This window comes from Mastigoproctus giganteus, chromosome 5 (genome assembly GCF_048544385.1).
Source record: "Mastigoproctus giganteus isolate SK-2022 chromosome 5, ASM4854438v1, whole genome shotgun sequence".
Taxonomy (NCBI): Eukaryota; Metazoa; Arthropoda; class Arachnida; order Uropygi; family Thelyphonidae; genus Mastigoproctus; species Mastigoproctus giganteus.
The window spans coordinates 41,572,964-41,579,841 of NC_143579.1; the positions used below are offsets into that span (position 1 = coordinate 41,572,964).

The 6,878-nt window shown below is 41.6% G+C and overlaps 1 non-coding gene across 1 annotated transcript; it reads left to right on the forward strand.

Moving 5' to 3' along the window:
* Positions 1 to 1,852: 1,852 nt before the first annotated feature.
* TRNAC-GCA (transfer RNA cysteine (anticodon GCA)) lies at positions 1,853 to 1,925 on the forward strand. Its single transcript has one exon. It is a non-coding gene; the product is annotated as a tRNA-Cys (tRNA).
* The last annotated feature ends 4,953 nt before the right edge of the window (positions 1,926 to 6,878 follow it).

Consider the following 6,878-nt stretch of genomic DNA (forward strand, 5'->3'; position numbering starts at 1 on the left):
GTGTGCCTGTTGAGCTGCCTTCGGCGGTGTAATGTTTCTTGGTACAAACGCTCAGCCTCAAGTGCACTGCCGCTGGCTTTACCATTCATGAAGTGGACGTCCACATACTCTTCGTTGCTGTAATCTCTTTCCAGGTTGATTATCCTTTGACAAGTACTACAAGTGGTGGATCCTAACTCTACAGTTCACCTTGTCAGTGATGAATCCCAACTAGAAATGTGCAATATCTCGAAAACGATTCACTTAAGGACCCATGTTTACTAGGCTTTTTTTTTGCATATTGTAATCTGTACAGTTCACCTTTAAATTAATGACCATCAATTTTGAAACACCCTGTATAAAATCATACGTAGCAAATACCAAAATGCCTTCTTCCTGAAATTAACTTCAATATTCCCAAAAGAAATACACTTTACCCCAAGAAATAAGTTTTTCCAAAAAGAGTTATGCTAGGTTTTTCAGCCCTCTCAACGCGAAAATCAGCTCATGAACACATACTTGTACAGACATAACGCATAATGGCGCAATATGGTCTAAGTCGTTAATGCGACTCAAACCCAACAACAATCAAACACGAATAAGAAATATCACACTGAACTTAGTCTTATGAATTGTAAGTTTCAAAAAGGAAACCACTTTTCTTTTTTTTTTCCTTACTGTCCAATCCAACACTCTGCAACACCATTAAAACTGGCAACCTTTGGCGAACACCCAATAAAAGTTACTCCCCACGCCACCCTAAACTCCTCAAAGAGAATAATAACAGATTGAGCCGTATGAACTGAATCGGAGAAGGAAATTGCCCAAGAGCTAAGTGAACAAAGTCATCCAAGAAAGGAGGTAGATTTGTTCTGACAAGGAGCATAATCCTCACTCCCAAGCAGGCTATTTCACTATTGTGTCCGACCTTACATCCCAAACCTTATCTGGTGCCACAAGTGCCAAGAATACGGTCATTCCCAAACTGCATGTCGCGAGGCAATATGTCCTAATTGTGAATCAATGGAGCACAACCCTGACTGCACCGTTACCACTCTTCATTGCCTAATTTGCAAGGGTAACCAGCCGGTGTTCTCCAAAACATGTGAATTATGGAAGCAAGGAAAAAATGCAGAAGTATAAAGTGGAGAACAAACTCAGAAAGAAATAATCAAAACAAAGTCAAAGCGTATGTACGCCACAGCTGCTCAACATTTTCATTGAGTAGGCGTTCACACATATGTAATAGTTCCTTTAAATATATCTTATCGTAATTGGGCACGTTCCTTGTTCTCTGCTTTCAAACAATATCCTTTGCAACAAACAGCTAAACAATCCAGTGATATCCCAGTCACCATTCCAATCGATGTTCATTCTCCAACAACAAAACCAAAAGTGACAGAAACCATCAAACTGAAACCATCATTCTCCACCGGAATGGATAGTGATGAAGAGAATGATCCAGATGATGGAATTTTAGAACTACACGCGACTGATGAGATGAACATGCCCATTTTTTATCCAAGAAAGTCAAAACGAAAATAGATCGATACAAGCAATCTACAACTAAAAATCAGTCAGAATCAGAAACAGTCCACAAAACCACATAATGGAAAGAATCCTTCAATGGAATAGCGAAGACTTTCCGAATACAAAAGATGATTTACACGATCTTATCGATCAGTATGAACCGGCAGTCATATTCTTACAGGAAATTTATTTAAATTCATCAGTGCCTCTTACCATTCAAAATTACACCATTTTTAGACGCGATAGGGGTATTGATTCGCCAGCCCGTGGAGGGGTAGCGGTTCTTGTTAGAAAGAACGTTCCATCAAAACATTTCTCTTCAGACGCCTGCACACTTCGCATTGGGGGTATAGCTCAGTGGTAGAGCATTTGACTGCAGATCGAGTCGTCCCCTGGTTCATTCCCAGGTACCCCCTGGAGTTTCATGGCAAGTTGCTTTTTTTTCTTTTTTGGCTGATGCTGTATAAACTTGCTTTCTTGCATCATATGCCACTACTAATGCTAGTGACTCCTTTTGAAGTAGTAGTAGGGTGTTAGGAGCATCAGCGACTAAGGCCATGTTGCTCCGTGCATATTGCCTGTAAATCGCATGTGTTGGGAAATCGATTTTCTGTTTACTGGAGGAAAAACCATGCTACCTTCGCCTGAGACAGATTAACTCAGCCACGTTGTGGAAGAAGACCATATAAATTCCTCACGTCATCGATGGGACCTTTTCCACCAGGTGTTGAAAGGACGGGGATTCGCAAGTGCGACAGTCCGAAAAATTGTCACGTGTGTTATGTATAAAGTTAATTTGTTATTTAAAAATAAGTTTAATTTCAGTAAATTTAAGTAAAATCGTACTTGTGATTTACATGGTCTGTAACGAAGCCTCTTACAGGATTGATACAGGCCAATCTGGACAAAATCTGGCCAGATGAACATACTGTAAAGATATGATTTTGGCAAAGTGGGCCTCATATCTAATTTAGATCCTTTCCTAATCTTTAGAGATTAGGAAAGTTGAGGTTATGTACAGATTTTTACCACTAGTTCCCCCCCCCACACACACACTTAAGGTTAAGCGGCCTGGGGAGACTTTGTACGTCCATCGGTATTGCACTCTCTCCAATGGACGGGTCACCCAGTGTGTGAATGCACTAGATACCTTTTGACGGAAGACTACAGGAGGCATTGAGTGGGGTGTACTGAGAAGGAGGCGATTTAGCAAGATCGTCAATACACGAGTTGGAAGAAAAGTAGGATGCTAGCAGGTCAGCTTTATCTTTGGCTGAAGTGGCAATAGTACCAGCTGGTTTTGACAGAGGTGGGAATATAGATGGGCAAAAGTTGCGAAAAAAGACCAGAATGCTCGACTACCATTTGGACAAAAAGCAAGTTTTCTCAAAATCTAGTTTAGACTGATTAATAACTGCTTTACAGTTGTTGCGAGCTTTCGTGTTAGCAGCAAATGAACCATCTAGATTTGGATGCAAACCAATTGCGATACGAAACATTCTTATCTTGAAAAGCCTTTGCACATTTATTGGAAAACCAAGGTTAAGATAAAGGTTGAGGGTTTAAGGTGGAGTGTGGAATAAAGGATTCCATCCCTACAAGAATATTTTCATTGACATAATCTGAGCAAATGTTTACATCAGAAGTTTTGAAACAGTAATCCGATTAAAGAAAATAAATCTCGGATATCATCCCGTTTGGCTTTCTTGTAATGGCAAACAACAGGAGATTGAGATTGGCCAGGAGAGAAAGGCTACATTGGAGAGGAGATCATCAACAAGTTGTGATCTGAAGTACATATAGGACCAATCACCTCGACCGTGTACTTAGAAGGGTTGTTGTGAGAAAAATATCAAGAGTGTTGGCTGCGTGGTTAGGATTGTCTGGCATTCTGGTAGATAAATCAACAATCTGTGGGAGATCATTAGTAATAACAAAAGCCTCAGCATCTCAACCAGCTGGGTCCGTGTGACTGATAAATCAACAATCTGTGGGAGATCATTAGTAATAACAAAAGCCTCAGCATCTCAACCAGCTGGGTCCGTGTGACTAAAAAACGGAAGCCAGCTAGAGTTCTGAACATTAAAATCACCAAGGAAAATTACCTCACTGTTAGGAAAGTTGGACTGTTATTATTATTATCATTTTAATTCCACGTCAGTGGGCACCCCTGGAACAGCCTGGTTCGGCTAGAAGGGTGTACATTATGCAAATTCCAGTTGATTACATTCATCGGAATTGCAAGAGATCAAAACAAATTGAAAACACACAACAAAGTTAAAATCAATACGTCAAATAACAATAACATAAATAAATAACAAACAAAAAACACAACGGTGAACCCAGAGAAGCCTTTGCAGGGAATTCTTTTCACATAGTGCTTATTGTTCGTGTTTATAGAGTTCTTGCACTATGTCCTGTCTATAGCGCTTCGAGCTGCAGAAAGATGAGACATCAATTCCCAGGGAGTTATACATTCCGAACGTATTTTCCGGGAACACTGACCTAAGGTATTGCACATTTTGCAGACAATGTGTTGAACTGCACCTGGTTCGTTGTGAGGTCCGAGAGTTTCCAGAAACATCCCAGATGTCAGGCGAATCCATTTGGCAGCACAGAAGTTGTGCCAAGCTGTGTAGATTCCTCTCTTTGACGATGGTTCCCCAGGGTTTCATGCCCAGGTTTGCATAGAGCACGCTCCTAGACATGGTGAAAGGGTAGCCCATCTCCCTGTTTAGCCATCTCAGGAGCCAATATTCAACCCCCAGAAATCTCTTTAATTGATTAGAGGAGGCTCCTGACCAGAGTACCGAAGAGTAGAGCGGTACAGGTGTTAAATTTCTTCGGACGGATTCCAAAAGGAACTCTCGAAGCCCAAAACCGACCAATTCCTGCCGGATTGCCCCGTACGCCGCAAGTGTTTTTTAGCCTGCCCATCTTGAGGTGGTCTTTGAAAGTAAGCCCATCATCCCACTTCAACCCCAAATCCGTGTTGGAGTGAACCTATTTAATGGCGGTCCCATTTATTGTGAGCATAATTTCATTAACAGTCCTCCTTTTTGTTAAAGTAATCCGAGCTGCTTTCTGAGGATTCAGTTTAAGTCCCAGACGTCCTAGATAATCCTGGAGTTCAAACAGTACCATCTGATTTTCATAGGCGACTGCCTCAGATTTTGCTGGATCATCGGATGTGACCAGCATCTTAAGATCATCAGCGTATGAAATGAAGGTTGGGTGCTTCGCAAGGAAGGGCTCTAGTGCTGCGGAAACAAACCGTGATGAAAGAACTCTCCCTTGTGGGATGCCGACATTGGTCGTGGTGGTCCTCTCCAATCTGTGATCATATTTAATTAAGATTTGCATGTTGACGAGAAATTGATGGAGGACAGCAAGAAGATTACCTTCGATTCTGAAATAATGCTTCAAATTTTTAACTAGCTCTGTTGTGCTGAGTGTGTCAAAAGCTGCTTGTATATCTAGGAATAAAATTTCAAGTTGTTTCTTAAGAGTTGAGAGCTTTTTGGAATGCCCAGCTAGCCATTAATAGATTCGAAAGCGTAGACCTCCTAGGAATAACAGTATGAAGATGCTGTGGACGCCCATTGAAGCAGTGATCGGCTAAGGTGGACTGTATCGTAGGTGTACTTTTAGTAGTCCACAGGAAATAGAGATTGTTCTATAGTCTCTGGGATCTTTTGGTTTATTAATTTTTGGAACTGGTAAAGCATGGTAGACATTCCATATTGTGGGTGTGATACCAGTCTCGAGGATACGGTTGAAGAGGTGCTGTAACAGGTCAATCACATAGAACCTGCATATTTTGAAAATAAAGAGGGGAAATCCATCGGGACCATCCGTAGATTTATTGGAAAGGCTGTTTATTGCTTTCATAATCATTTCCCTTGAGATCTTAACATGCGCAAGCTCGGTCCTGGCCTTATCTGTAATGGCCGATACAGGGAGGGGCGGATGCTTTTCCTGGTCAGGGCGGAAGGTTGACTGTGTCCAGTTTTATCGTTTCTTCATCCATTTTCACCTGACGACCACGTGTGGAAACAATACGCTTGGAACGTCTAAGTCTTCTCTGGATATACTTACGATGTGCCTTCTTCAGAACACGCAGGAAATTCGCTCTTTGTTTTAAGTGATGTGATCTAGCATGGAGCGAGACTTTCTTCCAGGTTCTGTAGACTTTTTGCTTTAGATTAAAAGCCTGTTTGGTGTCGAAGTTGAACCACCACTTAGTGTTTGAAGAGATTTTAATTGTCTTCGACGCACCAATGAGAGCAATGTGTCTCAATTCATTAGAAATGGCATTAATTGCCTCTTCCACTGGTTTGAAACAGAGATTATTCCAATTAAATGCTTTAAGTTCAGTGAGGATAACATTTGGCCTGACCAGATTGGTTGAAAACATGGTTACTGTATGTACCGGGTGGTCCACGAATTTAGAGTTATAGGGGATGATTTGTATTTGTTCCAAAACTGTGGTAGACGCTATCCAGGACTTTATTTCCTCTGGTCGGTGGTGTATTCAGTGGGATGAGCCCCCAGGTCCGCATGGTATCTTCCATGGCAGAGGCAGGTTGAAATCTCCTAAAATGGTTGTTTGGATATTGGGGCATAGGTGAGTAGACATCCATGATATAAGATCCTCTCTGATTGATGGGGTGTGTCCTAGTGGAAGATACATAAGGCAGATTTGGATCCTTTTTTTAATTTTTGCTGACAATTGCAGTGATTGCTTCATAGTTTGAGGTTTTCCTGCTATAGATATGTATCTGCCTGAAAGAGGTCTCGTAGAAAATGGCAACACCACCTCCTCTCTTATCCTTCCTGGAGTTTGCAATATATTGATAATGAGTGGATGAGAGGAGAAATCCAAGTTGTTTTCCCCCATCAACCCATGTTTCCGAGATGCAAATGAAATCGATGTCTTCCTGGAGGAGCAGGGCTTACAAAGTGTGTAGCTTGTTAGCAAGGCTCCTAACATTTGTAGGAAAAAAAAAAAAAAAGTTAGTATCGTTTGGGTTACATCCATTTGCCTCTTGTAAATTGATTGCTATCCGTGTACACTAGGGGCCTTACGGTTGGTATCTTTTTTTGTTTCAATGAATGGTTTAATTAATGCACCTGTCGGCCGTACTGCTGGGTTGAGCACCTCGTGTAGATGTGCCCGAGGGCAAGACAGAACAAAAGAGGAATATGATGGGTATTTTGTTTTGATGGCTCTAACATCTACATTTACGCCAAGCTCTGTGTCCAGGAAGCTTTTGATAGCAGTAGCCTGGGTAGTAGGTGCCAGCATAGTGATGAACAGCTTGGCACGGGAAGTCACTGCTATGATGTTGTAAGTTTCGCAAACTTGC